The sequence below is a fragment of the Bactrocera oleae genome, chromosome 3 (assembly GCF_042242935.1).
Source record: "Bactrocera oleae isolate idBacOlea1 chromosome 3, idBacOlea1, whole genome shotgun sequence".
Taxonomy (NCBI): Eukaryota; Metazoa; Arthropoda; class Insecta; order Diptera; family Tephritidae; genus Bactrocera; species Bactrocera oleae.
The window spans coordinates 66,211,438-66,226,497 of NC_091537.1; the positions used below are offsets into that span (position 1 = coordinate 66,211,438).

General features: G+C 33.0%; 1 long non-coding RNA gene across 2 annotated transcripts in view; it reads right to left on the reverse strand.

Moving 5' to 3' along the window:
- Positions 1–2,331, reverse strand: part of LOC118682385 (uncharacterized) — a 61,681-nt gene extending 59,350 nt beyond the window's left edge. For both annotated transcript variants that reach the window (XR_011395436.1, XR_011395435.1), the window contains exon 1: positions 2,260–2,331. This is a non-coding gene — a long non-coding RNA (uncharacterized lncRNA). The remainder of the gene's footprint in view (positions 1–2,259) is intronic.
- Between the last annotated feature and the right edge of the window lie 12,729 nt (positions 2,332–15,060).

The following is a 15,060-nucleotide window of genomic DNA, read 5'->3' on the forward strand; positions in this document are numbered from 1 at the left end:
TTACACATAATTTAAACCTTCTATTTATATTACTGTCGCTTCTGGCAATTCTGCGCTTCCAGGGAATCATTATTTAAATTATGGAGAAACATTTTCCAACCGTAATGATATTTTTTAAATTCAATGAACACGAAATAACATAACACTCGGTGTGTATTCTCGTGCTTATTCGACGGGATTTGAATTCACATCACAATTTTTTGAGAATTTGGTACATTAAATTTTAATAATTTATTTCAGAATTGTCGAAGCAAAAAATTTAACAAAATCGAGACCGAATTTTTGTTTTTATTCGTTTTGCTTTATGTTCACACTTATAAATCATGGTAGTAATTTCACACTATATTAAGCAATTGTTATTCGTTACAGTTGCATAATTGCATTTAAAGACATTTAGTTAGTTATTTGAAACTAATTTGGTTTGATAGAGCAAATATTTTTTAAGAAAGTCGTTCTTAGTCATCTAATATTTAAAATATTAATGTTACGTTACGTTTGCTCGAAAAATAAGGGGGAAATTTCGTTTTTTGAAAAAAAATTATTCATTCTTTTAAACTAATGTTGTCGCTTTCAAAATAGTTCCATTCCGATATTGTATATTTATGCCAGCGCTTCTTTCAATCGTCGAAACACTTCTCAAACTCAATTTTTGGGATAGCTCTTTAGCAATGCTTGCAATCTATGCTTGTAAACCGATAGCCCTTTAAGGTTATCTTTAGTCTGGGGCATCGTGACGGTATTGTTTTTGGCTAAGGATTCACGAAAAATAACCGAAATGTGAGATTTTAAGAAACGAAAATCGACAAGCTTATAAAAGCACGTCTTACCTCAGTGGATGCTACAGACAAATTAGGTAATATAGGTATACAGTTTAAAATTTTATCGTAAACCTCCATATTAAAACAAAAATACATGTGGCGCTCGGGGACTGTCGCGGTAAAGCTTTTGCATAGCATTTTTTATCAACTTATGCAATTTAATTACTTATATATTTTTTATTCAGTATTTTTTGTTTTTTATATAAAATAATTCAAGTTACACTTTTTGAGCGAGGTGATCGATAAAAAAACAATTTTTTTTCTTTTATTGAATAACTGAGAATACACATATATATAAGTTATTCAGGAATTTATATCATTGAAAATATAGGTTTATGGTAACTAAAATCAAAAAGATAAGTTTGAGACTTGATATTCTTTAAATATCTGGATTCTTGTGGATCATTATTCATTTTTAAATTAAATTTTTCCGAAAGAAAAGTTGTCAACCGCTCTGATTTTTTATTAGCGAAGTTGATGTTGAAATCGCCAGTCAAGATAAGGGGAAACTTATTAGCATTAATAATCCGATTGAAATACCTAATAATGTTCAAACGAGATACTGTTCCAAATGGTGGGATAGCTATTTACCAAAACAATAATAATGTTACTAATATTATGAATCCGAATATTGAATAATTTATTTTTTGTTAATTAAATTTTTATTAAATTCCATATTTTTATTTGCCATTAAAAAATTATATCTTAAAAGTTATTATTTTTGAACCACAATGCTCTTCAATTGATTTGTTCCGCTTGAGATATGCGAAAATACGGCTAAAAGTATGCAAACATTTTGGGCATACTTTGTGATCATGTTGGGTTTGTGTCCCTTCCAGAATTTCTTGATTTGGTCGCCGCGCTCAAAGCCCGCGATTGAGACTATGCAATGGCTTGAAAATGTTGACAATTGGATTCTCTAAAGCCGCGAAGTTTCGTTATTTACTGAACCCACCTCGTATCTATTTTTTATTTGGCGAAAAGTAAATTACTTATTGTAATTTTTGATTTCTTAATTCATGTTATGTTAAGTTATGATATGGTATTCTTTACTTTGTAATGCTTTGACTAACCAATTGTATTAAATATGTTATCATATTCAAAATGCTTAGTCTTTTCTTTGTTTCGTAATTTTAATTATCTTATAAATATTTTGTATGCATTTTATATCAGCGTCTTTTATTTTATTAAAATTTTTTAAATTTCTCTGCTTATTATAATTTCATTTTGTAAAACTTCACATTTTGTGCAAAAATAAGACCACGATTATTTATATGACTTTCTTTCTTCACATAGCTTAACGATAACAGCTGCAGAAGTATATTCGTGCGATAGTTTTGAGTTCAACTTTATTTTCGACCTTCAACTTTGAACTGTGGCATTTTCACTGATTTTGTTCTTATATTCTCAATAATAGCCTTATATACATATGTACACTAACATTTTTTATGCCAGAAAGGCGCGCGTTCGGCACAATATTCAGGATCGCTACACAACCATCAACGACGAAGTCCAAATAAGACTAAACTAATTTGTTGACGACAGGCACTGATGATACGAGCAAATTGCACTGGAAAAGTCGTCCTAACGAGGGTTTAAGCGACAGCGCTGCTTAACGAAACTTCGAAAGTAAACGAATTGCCGACTTACTCACAAAGTCAGTGCTGCATTTATAAGTGCGTAGATGTGTGTGAGGATTTGCAATTTGGTTTCGGTAGCTAACCAACGACGAATGGAATTTGTCGGAGGTTGTGCTGCTAATGCCAGCTATAGTGAGTGTTATTGTTTGAGATCAGGATGTGTTTGAAAAACTTGAAAGTATACAGAAGCTTTAAATATTACCTAGTTTTTTAACGTAAATAAGTTAAATATATACCGATTTTGTATAACACTATAGGTTACTAGTAATAAATAAATGTAAGAAGAGTAAAACTTATTAACAATTAATAAATGAAGAGTAATTTCGAAAGGTGCTTAAACATTGATGTTAAAAAAAATGAGCACGAAGAGAGTTTGTATAGATTTTTAACATAAGTGTGTTTAAAATTAAACCGATTTTGTATAAGAGTGAAGGTTACTTGCTATACATAATTTAATATATAGGAATTAATTCCAAAATGAGCGTGGAGACAGTGTGTAGAGATATTTAACATTATTGAATTATACTTAAACCAGTTTAGTATAAGAGTATATAAATACATATATAGGAAGTAATTTCGATAGATCCTAATATTTTGAATTTTAGCATTATGAGCGTGGAGAGAGCTTGCGCAGATTTTTAACAGAAGTGAGTTGACCTTAAACCGATTTGGTATAAGAGTAAAGGTTACTTGTAATATATAAATACAAAATATAGAGAGTAATTTCGAATGATGCTCAAATTTTGGATTTTAACAGCATATGTGCGCAGAAAAATTGTGGAGATTTTTAACACAAGTTAGAATAAAAATGAACTGACATTGTATAAGAGCAAATGTTTTTTGCGAAATATATAAATATATATGTAATAATTGGAATTTTGTGAATTAAAATTAAACCCATTTTAAGAGTAAAGATTACTAGCTGAAGGCTAAGAACATAAGTTTGCAGAGATTTTTAACAGAAGTGAGCTAAACTTAAACCGATTATGTATAAAAGGAAAGGTTCGTAGCAAGGAATAAATTTACTTATAAAGAGTATAATCAAACTTAAGTAATGAGCACGAGTATGAAAAAAAAGTTCATATAAATTCATAAAACTTGAACCGATTGCCAAAAAAAATGTATGAAGAGTAATTTCGCAACATGCATATATATTGGACGCAAAACTTCTCTTATTTCATTGTTGAACAAGTGTAGAGTTTTATACATTTTATTCAACCGCGAATTATGTGACATTGTCTTCTGACCATCTTAAGAAAATGCAGCCATTTTTATATAGAAAATCTCACCATAGAGAGTCCCGTAGTTACATTTTAAGACTCTTAACTGATACTTACGCCTATTTTGGTCTACATTACTTGTAATTACTACAAAAATTTCAATTGAATAATTTATTATCATTTTATATTTATACTCATCAGCAGCGTAAAGTAACCTGTGTATCAGTTTCAATTCCAACAACAACAATGTCTCTAAAGGGCGTAAAATATTAGCTCGTAAAAAGTTCCCTGTAATTGACTTTACCAGTTCTAACGGATAACGAAAAGTCTTCAATGTTGAGGGATAGCTTGAAGTGCTAGATGAAACTAGGGTGCATTGCTACAGTTCTGTTCTAGCTACTTAGTACTTTTATATTAATATTCTAATTGTACTCTTTAATTGGATAAGATTGAACCCTAACATTTTATTAAATAAATTTTTAAAATTTTTAATGTGTATGACGTTAACCGCGGTTTGTATATATTCCACAAAACCTCTGAGATAATATAAAATGTCTTAATTTATGTACCTAAGTTAAAGTAAATTAGCTTAGTGTAGGTCAGTTTTGTTTACTACAAATGTGAGTGAGCTACACTCAATAAGAGAGCAACTGCACAAATTCGCCTCAAATAAAGTAAGCTGAGTACTTCGAAATTCAAACTTAGCTCAGAGTAGATATATCACTCAAGAAGCTAAATTGCTGAGTGCTCGAGTTAGTAATATGATCTCTTCAAATCAATTCCTACATGAGCGAAAGTGAGTAATTGAGTGAGAAATCGAGGCTGAAAATACATATTGTAAATCCGGTAAACGAAAATGAACTCTAAAGTTATGAGACAATAAAAAAAATTTATATGTATTGCAATATTTATTCAAGTTATAGTGTTGTGTAGAAGTGAATTCGAAAAAAGCTAGGGCTGGGGTGTCATAAAAGTGTCTGTATGACGCCTTCAACAAACACACGCATTATCATACCTAGAATCCAAACATGAAAATAAGCTTAAAAGAAATTAGATTAGTTGATATTTAGCTTTCAGCACTTTGAATCTATGGAATGTATGTATGTATGCATATATTGACTGAAATTTTCAATATTAGTTGGCCTATTTTGATAGTATTTATAGTGGCTAATAAAGCATTTTTGCTGCAGTGCAACTGAATGTTTATTTGTTTTGTAGTTAAAAGGCAAAAAATCATTCTCTCCGTGTGGTGATAAATTTTTTCGCGAGTTTTGTTAACTGATTTTGTTTGCGCAACAAACTGACCAAAAAAATGTGTTCTTCGATGTAAGCATCAAATATACATACTTCGGTTAAGCGCTACTTAAAAGTAGCTTCAGGTCTATAGATAAGGAAATTAAAGATTTTAGTCCTACAACCTTCTGATATGAGTTCGCTTCGTCCACATCAATAAGCCCGGATTTTTCCTATTACATACTTTTGGAGCTCTTCATTGTGGTCAAACATACAGTTTATGGAAATCAATACGGTATGCGGAGAGCTAAATATGATGATAGTAATGCTTTTTAAGTATCTGGTACTTTTTGGTAAGATTCATAAGAAAATGTTAACCCTCAGTTTTAAACAACGCAGAATATTGATATAAAAGTATTGTTATTCAAAAATTTATACTAGCTACTACTTAAATTATAACTGCCTTTTATAATGCCTTAGTTCACACGCTTCCACTTGAACACTACTTAAAATTTTAAATGTATTAAAATGCCCGTTCCTAATTGCCCCAAAGTATACTTGCTTGGATTTACGCATGCAAACATAAAAATTTCGACGCAGATTTGAATAACAGCTATTCGAAAACTGTCAGTTAGATAGCATAAATTTTGGCAATCAAAACAAAGTGGTATTTTTTATTTTTTAGTAAAATTGTATATTTTTCAGTAAATTTCAGTAATCGTTTGAATGAAATCGATTTCTAAAACACGCAATCAACGGATAGTAAGGTTAAGACAGAAAATAATTTACGAAAATTAAGACTTTATTGTGAAAAAATTGTTATACATTTAATGTTCAAAGTATTGCCCATCGGAAGCTATGATGTTTGCCCATCTTTCTGGCAGTTTATGGATCCCATCCCAGAAGAACTTCTTCGGCTTGGAGGTCAAGAAAGAATCAATCAAATTTCTGATACCCTGTTCTGAAGAGAAGCGTACTCCGGTGAGGGCATTCTGCATTGATCTGAACAAGTGGTAATCGGAAGGTGCTATGTCTGGGCTATAAGGCGGGTGAGGTAGAACTTCCCACCCACAGTTTTCCAAACATAATAGTTTTTAACTGGCCTTGCAACATGTGGCCGAGCGTTGTCATGATGAAAAATTATTGATTCGTGTCTGGTCGCATATTCTGGTCGTTTTTCCGCGATGGCCTTTTTCAAACGAATCAATTATTTTCGGTAGAGGTCCCCATTGATCGTCTGACCCAATTTCAATAGCTCATAATAGAGCACACCCTTGTGGTCCCACCAAATACATAGCATAACCTTAGCAGCATGGATATTCGGCTTTGCCGTGGATGTTGATGGTTGGCCGGGCTTCACATACGATTTCTTGCGCTTTGGGTTATCATAATGAATTTATTTTTCATCGCCAGTGACAATCCGATGCATAAACGACTTCTTTTGGTGGCGTTGAAGCAACATTTCCGACATGCAGAATCGACGTTCGACGTCTCTTGGCTTTAATTCATAACCCCACCCACCCAATTTCCACGCATCTGGATGAATCCTAATGATTTTAATCGTCTGGAAGCAGTTGCTTGATCAACTCCTAATACTTTTGCAAGTTCTTCTTGTGTCTGGCATGCATCTGCGTCGAGCAATGTCTCCAATTCTTCGTCTTGAAGTTTGTTTGGCTGTCCGGGTCGTTCTCCGTCGACTAAGTCGAAATTGCCACTTTTAAACCGTGCAAACCACTTTTGGCACGTTCGTTCGGCTAAAGCATGGTCACCATAAACGTCCAGTAAAATACGATGGCTTTCGGCGGCACTTTTCTTCATGTTAAAATAATGAAGAAGAACTCCCCGCAAAAACACTTTATCTGGTACAAATTTCGACATTTTCAAATGAATGAAACAAATTGTTGTTTACGCTCAAACAATTTATGTCTACTGAAAACGACGCGAAATGGCAGTACCTTTGAAATGAATATAGCCACAGATGAATACGACGCGAAATAATACTAGTAGAGCCCTCTCTTAGAAAACCGCACGAATTAATGCATACACCAAATTTAAATTCAAATATAACATTAAAAATTTTGTATGTATAATATTTAAATTTTCAATTGTAAAAAAAAATTACAAATATTATAATGAATTTAAGCGTTCTACATGTAAATATAAACATATTAATAAATTGATTTCTACTTTTTTACACAAATCATTTTAAAAGCCTTCTCCAGCATTTCTACCTCCTGTCTCTAATACTTCACCCTATACCATCATTACACTATTTTTTATAGATTACAGCTATAAATGCAAAACATTAATATATTTATGTATATCCTTCCTCTAAACATCTTGTTGCTTAGCTCTTTGTTTCCATTTTCTTCATTTTCCCTTCACATAACACTTAAGTCCGATGCCATTTGCACGCGAAAGGTTTAACTAAATTATTCAGTGAAGCAAATTAAGAAAAAGTGTGCCTAAGTACCATGATTTCTTCTGCAAAAATTTTTTTCAATAAAAATATGCGCAATGGAATGCGAAACGTTTTTTTATTATATTATGTTCTCTGTCGACTGTGAAAGTAAATTGTTGCAAATGGAAACGAAGATTATTTAATTTGAAAAACACTAATACGAAATACTTAAATAGTTCCTAAAAAAAAATCTTTTGCAGAATATCTTTATAACAGTAGTTGAATTTGGTTTGTTTTCATTTTAAATTTTTTAAGAATAGAAATATAAGTTGTGTTTAGTACTATAAAATATATATTTAAATTTGAAAAACTATTGAGTTATGATATAAGGATTTATCAAAAAAAAGTCTTTTATTCTAGCAAGGAAACTTCATGAACAAAAACTACCGAAATATAGTCAAAAATGGAAAGCAAATTAAATCGTAAATGTCCTGGCAAGAAATTATTTGTAAGAAGAGGTAATTCATGTACTAAGTTTGATTCATCATTCGAATATATTACGTTGAAATAAAATTTAGGAACATTTCGCCATATTTGTTGACTTTTTATAAAATACCCAATCTTATTTTTACAAACAAAATGGTTTACTACTTGCATATGTCGACAATTGTTAAGAGCAGTCTGCTAACAAGCCAAATTACACCTATTTATGCGTTAAGATGTACTTACCAGGGCTACAAACCAGTTTTGAACCGAACCGCCTCTTTTTTACAGACCTTAAACCGAACCAAACCGCGTATATTTTAAAATGCGAAAACCGAACCGGAAACGACTCAAAAAAATGGTCCGATCGGTTCGAAATGAAAATCTCCAACGAGCATTTTTAAATTACATAATACACGATAATAAACTGCCACAAATTTGCTTGAATGCAACGCCATGAGATGTAATTATTCACTATAATTTTAAATAATTACGTTTGTATTCTCAGAAGATTGGCATACCTTTAAAGTGATTATTATGCTCTCGCAACGTGTTGCTACAGAGTATAATAGTTTTGTTCACCTAACGGTTGTTTGTATCACCTAAAACTAATCAAGTTAGATATAGGGTTATATATATATAAATGATCAGGATGAAGAGACGAGTTAAAATCCGGGTGACTGTCCGTCCGTCCGTCCGTCCGTGCAAGCTCTAACTTGAGTAAAAATTGAGATATCTTTATGAAACTTGGTAGACATGTTTCTTGGTACCGTGAGACGGTTGGCATTGCAGATGGGCGTAATCGGACCACTGCCACGCCCACAAAACGCCATTAATCAAAAACAAATAAATTGCCATAACTAAGCTCCGCAATAAGATACAAGACTGATATTTGGTACAAAGGATCACATTAGAAAGGGGCATTTTTAGTTAAATTTTTTTTTTTATAGTGGGTGTGGTCCCGCCCCTAATAAGTTTAATGTGCATATCTCCTAAACCGCTAAAGCTATATTAAAAAAATTCACTGGGAGCAAAGGTTTTTAGCACCTCTATTGACGGTGATATCGGGTGACAAGCCCGCCCACTCCCCATATAACGGTACTGTTAAAAAATACTAAAAGCGTGATAAACCAAGCACTAAACACGCCAGAGACATTAAATTTTATCTCTGGGATGGTATGAGATGACTTAATAGGAAACAACTTCAAAATTAGACAGCGGGCGCGGCACCGCCCCCTTTTAGGTGAAAACCCATATTTTGGGATCCGCTCAACCGATTTCAACCAAATTTGGTACATAATATTCTTTTCATATTTCTGTGTTATAGTGCGAAAATGGGCAAAACCGGACTACAACCTACACCTACCTACAACGCCTATTTCCCATATAGCACCATTTTCAATTCCATCTGATTCTTTCACTTTCCACTATGCATATCAAGCAACAGTAAATCTATCGGGGTAAAACTTTGTGTGAATAATACATTTAAAGTATGCCAATTTATGATCAAAGATTGCCTAAGTCGAACCAAAACTGTTCAAGCCCCTAAGTACTAAATATGTGGGCCCCAGTGCCTATAATTGACCTTCTACCGAAAATATCAGTCAATCCACAAAGAAATCTCAAACGAGTATACCATTTGACTTTGCGAGAGTATACAATTTTCGGTTACATCCGAACTTAGCCCTTCCTTACTTGTTTGTAAATATTTTTGAAATGACGGTGAATCCAGTACACAAAAGCTTTTATTTTGACACAAATTAATATTCAAATGAGTGAATATATTAAATTTAAAATTAAATGAAAACATACAGCAAATTAGGCGAGACACATACAAATACAGCACGACGTTTCAGAGAAGATCGTTGGTGAAATTTCAAAGCAGAAATTACAGAAAAATTTAAATATTTTTCATTGAAAGTCTACATTCTGACATTCTATATATAAAAGGGTGTAAAGGGTGTTTTTTTTAGAGGTATAGAACTTTTAATTGTAATAAAACAACGATGGATTATTCGATTGACATGAATTCTATTTATCCGAAATATATTCTTGTGGCATTACATTTTAAATATGATTTCTGGCAGATGACCGCCACGGCAATCTGGACGTCCAATTTTCTTTTTCCAACATTTGTGGCCATATATCGGCAATAACAATGTAGCAAATGTTGTTTTCCAAATGATTAAGCGTTTGTGGCTTATGCGCATAGGCCAATGACTTTACATAACCCCACAGGAAGTAGTTTAGCGGTGTTAAATCACAAGATCTTGGAATCCAATTCACAGGTCCAAAACGTGAAATTATGCGGTCACCAAATGTGACTTTCAATAAATCGATTGAGCTGTGTGACATGTTGCGCCGTCTTGCTGGAATCACAGCTCCTGGACATCATGGTTGTTCAATTCAGGAGTGAAAAGTAACGTTCTGGCCATTATCGTTTTTGAAGAGGTACGGACCAATGATTCCACCAGCCCATAAAGCGCACCAAACAGTTTTTCTGGATGTTTCGGTGTTTTGACATACACTAGAGGATTAGCTTCACTCCAAATGCAGCAGTTTTGTTTGTTTGCGTAGCCATTCAACCAGAAGTGCGCTTCATCGCTTCATACGATAAAATGAACGTAGTGCGCGATACGTTTTCCGTACAGAACCATTATTTTCGAAATAAAATTGCACTATTTGCAAGTGTTGTTCAGGCGGGAGCCTGTTCATGATGAATTGCCAAACCAAACGGAGAATAAATCACTTGACAGCTGTTTAATCGGTCGCCATCTTGAACAGTTATGCCAACTTAAAGTTTTATACCTCGAAAATAAAACACCCGTTATATGTATATAATAATAACTATTAATATATTACATACTAGGTTTTTTAATTAACGCTAAAAAGTTATAATAAATATTTCGCACGAATTTGATCTCAATTACGAAGGATTTTTATCATACATAAATATGTATGTATGTACGTATGGGTTTTTTCATATAAATTAGTATAAACAAGAAAAAACGTTAACTTCGGTTCCTTTCAAGAACTTGATTCCGTTTGATTTTTATGCTAGCTATTATATAGAGATCTGATCTGAACAATTTCTTCGGGGAATACATTACTGCTTTAAAGAATAATTCATACCTAATTTCCTGAAGATATCTCGTCAAACGAAAGAGTTTTCCATGCAAGCACTTTGCTGGTGTATGCTCTCGTGATCCGATCTAAACAATTTCTTTAAAGATTACATTGTTTCATTAGAAAATAACTCATGCCAAATTACAAAGTTTCGCATACAAACACTTGACTTCGATTGCGCAGCTTGTATGGCAGATACATACCTATATGCTACAGTGGTCCGATATCGACCGTTCCGATAAATGAAAGACGGACGGACGGACCGACGGACAGACAGATGGACATGGCTAAATCAACTCAGCTCATCAAGCTGATCATTTATGTATATATTTTATAGGGTCTCCGACGTTTCCTTCTTGGTGTTACAAACTTCGTGGTAAACTTAATATACCCTGTTCAGGGTATAAAAACTGAACCATTTGAACCGAACCGAACCGCGGATGAGAGATACGCATAAACCAGTTCTTGAATCGGTACAAGTATTTTCTTAGTGGTTCGAACCTCTGAACCCAACCGTTTCGTTTTTTGTAATGGTTTGCCCTGGTACTTGCATAACTATTTTGGCTAAATTACCTCCTACGACTATACATATATATTAAGTTGTATATACTTAAGCTGATTATTCATTTTTATCTTTTTGCGAGAACGCACCAAAACGCATTTTTGTTTTTTTCCTTTTTCTGACGAATCTCTGCTAGTTTGCACATTTTCGCAGTTTCCAACCATGGAAAAAACGCATTGCCATTGATAAAATTTATTGGTAAATTTACTTAAGATACCGATTTAGTGATACAAGACCCAAGTGCGCATTCTTTTATATATTGTAAAATACAATTAGAAGTGAGATATTCACATTGTGTGGATACAAGAAAATTTTCTATGCTTTTCGTACGTGCTTTCATTGCCTTCGCAGTTGACAGTTCTTACTACTCCCTCCGCTTTTGGAAGTTTTCATATATCTAGTTTACCTTTATTATGAGACACTCAGTTAAAATGTACGGGACTATAAGTTGTATAAAAAAAAGCTGTAAAAGTTTGAAAATTTAGTAAAACTCTTACTTCTTTATCTTTTTACTTTGAAACTTAAAATTTTGAAGATAGTTGCAATGTTTTACCTTTTTGGATTAACTATCCTAAGTATTGCACCAATAGATTAAATAGATAGTCTTTCTAATCACCGTGGTGGTGAACAAAGCTAAGAAAGCGCTTATCCCTACAGCTACATTACAAAAGTATTTTCAAATAATGATCTATTATTTCTTTTGATATAAGTACATTAGTTTTAATACGTCACTACGTATGAGTAATATTTGATAAATAAGCTTCCTAAGACGGTTCCTTGGATTCGGAGTTAAAGAAGACGCTTATCTCGAAGGCATCAAATAAGTAAAAAAGAACATTATAAATATCAGGAATTGAAAGTCACCAAAAATATGATCGGTGTTTTATATTGTTATATTGATTGAAAAAAGGGACCACATATAAAGCAAGGTTATATAATTTGTCCCCGCCAAGCGCCGCTCCCATACCACCGAATAAAATATAACCTCTCCAGTTGTACTTGTTTCTGCTGTGGCTGTTGTTGTAGATGTGGAGATAAATCTTGATAGTTTTGTGACCTGTTACTGCTACGATAGGCTGTCGTTGCATAACTTTACTTGACGAATGGTGTGGCAGCTAAAAAAGTTAAGCACAGCTGTGTGAGAAGTTATTTCAGTGGGAAAGTGTGAAAACAAGAGGCAAGAGGCAAGGAGGAAGAAGATGAAGTAATAACAAGAAGGAGCATTATTGAATAGTGGAATTTAAAAATTGTAATGACGCGTGGAAAACTCTTGGAAGAATAGATACTTGCACAAATGAATTATTTGCGAAAACTGAATGAAGAAAAATTTCAACAACTGACAACACTTTTAAATAAATTTTCCAGCAAAGCTAATGTAAAGAAAGAAATGAAAAAAAAGGTTAAAATTAAATTAAAGAATAAGTAGAAGCATAAGCATAAGCGGCAGCAGGGAAATCTGTTAATTGATGCAACATAAATATTTGGATAGTTGGGTGAATAATGATGAATAGGGATGGTATTCAATCCCAGGTTGGATTCGGTTCGGTAGGAACATAACTCTTCAGCTCGTATAATATCGTCTACCACTTTAAAAAAGGCTTATTGAGTATATTAATTTATACAACGTGATCATAAAAAAATGAGCTCCAACTCCGAATTTGTTGCCTGTACTATCTGCATTTGTTACAAGTTCAGAAAAACCTCCATATTTTAAAAATTATGGGAAAGTATTCTAAGTATCTGAAGAATTCCCGTGAGTACTTACCGCAAGTGTGCCACAATGCCCCTTAATTAAATAATATAATTAGTTTTTGCGCTACCTTCTGCTTTTAGGAAAAAATATACTTGGAATTCAAATTTCTTAAATGCCTAACTCCCCATTTTGCATTAAGTTTATCTTAAAGTGCCTCATTAATAGATTCCATATTAGAAAGTTGTCATTAAAACTAAGAAACTCGGAATTTTATTAAAGTATCTGAGTCAAACGCCTGAAACTATGTTTCTGTAAAGCTGCTAATCTGAGGTTTACACCAGCTTTTAGTTATCATTAATGAATTTTGAATTTTACCAGTTCAATTGTAAGGTTTTATATACAAATAAGAAGCGCATTTGTGGAAACATATAAAAAAAATGGCTAGCAATATAAATACGCCTCCTCGCTGTTGGCAAATAAATTACTAATGAGTGTGAAATACCCAATTTCGCGCTCAATAAAACACAAGCTCGACAGAAACACTTTCACATACATATGGGTATACTTGAAATACATACATACGCGCACAAATATGCATAGTTGTACGACAAACTTGCTGCACCGTAACCACAAACCATTAAATGGAGTTGAAGGTCGCTGCAAATGCAACAGCAACATCAAGCGCACCCTTTCAATGCCTGCGGTGTCAACAGCTATGCAAGCACTTTTCCTAGTTTTTTGACTTGTGAAAACGAAAATGTGAAATTTTTCACTCGCCGCCTTAGCAAGTAAGCGAAAAATTACACTCCAGCACACAGATACCTACTGAAACTGCTATTTCCATATATTTTTTTTCAGTAACGCAAAATGGAATTTTGTTACTTTTTTATCGTTTCTGATTAAGCACTACTTAACATGCGACGAAGCAGCAACACCACCACCAACAGCCACGCAGTCGGCTCACTAAAATAACTAACAGATAACAATAATCGACAAAAAAAAATGTACATTGTTGGCTATGGCAACAGATGAAGAAGAATGTAGAAAACATCAATAAAGCGAGACGAGTTGAGTCGATTTAGCCACTTCCGTTTTTATATACAATATATACGAATACAAGTCCCTCATTTCTTGATATATCGTTTTAAAATTTTATACATGTGCTCTTCTCACCAAGAAGCTGCAAAATATTCGAAATGATATCGCACATCTATATTATTGAAAGCTTGTATTGTTTACCAATTGAAATAAATAAGTATTTTTTGTCCTACAAGTTAATCTTAAAACGTGATTCCCTTAACAACAAGAAATCTTTATAATTTTTTACTTTTATTAATTTTAAGAACGATTACACATTTTCTTACTTTTTTGAAAAATCTCTGTGGCTTGAAGCACCTTATGCAGTTATTATATAAATTGGTTGCATAAAGATAGGAGTACTGTCCCCCGAATGAATTCGCTTTTGCATTACATTCTTTGAACTAAAATCTTAAGTCGCGTATTTCAAAGTAAATTTGAAAGTGCATAGTCCCTCAGTTCTGTATAAAAGCACCTATTTACAATCATCCATTTGAATTTTGAGCTAAAGCTATCGTCATATTGTATAGAAATATTTGCATTATTGTGAAGTATATTTCCGTCAATATATATATATATATATATAGGCAGATAAGTCTATACAGAGCTTCGTATATTGATATTGAAAGAGCTCTTTACCAAATAATATATTTAAAAGGACAGACCATCACAACTTTACCCTCTAACGAATTCTATAAAAGTAATACTTTTCAGAGGAATTCGCCAACATTTGCCAAAATCGTTGTCTGTTAGATTTTAAGCTTTAATGAAAATTATTGACTCTAGATCATACGATTTTTGAAAAAC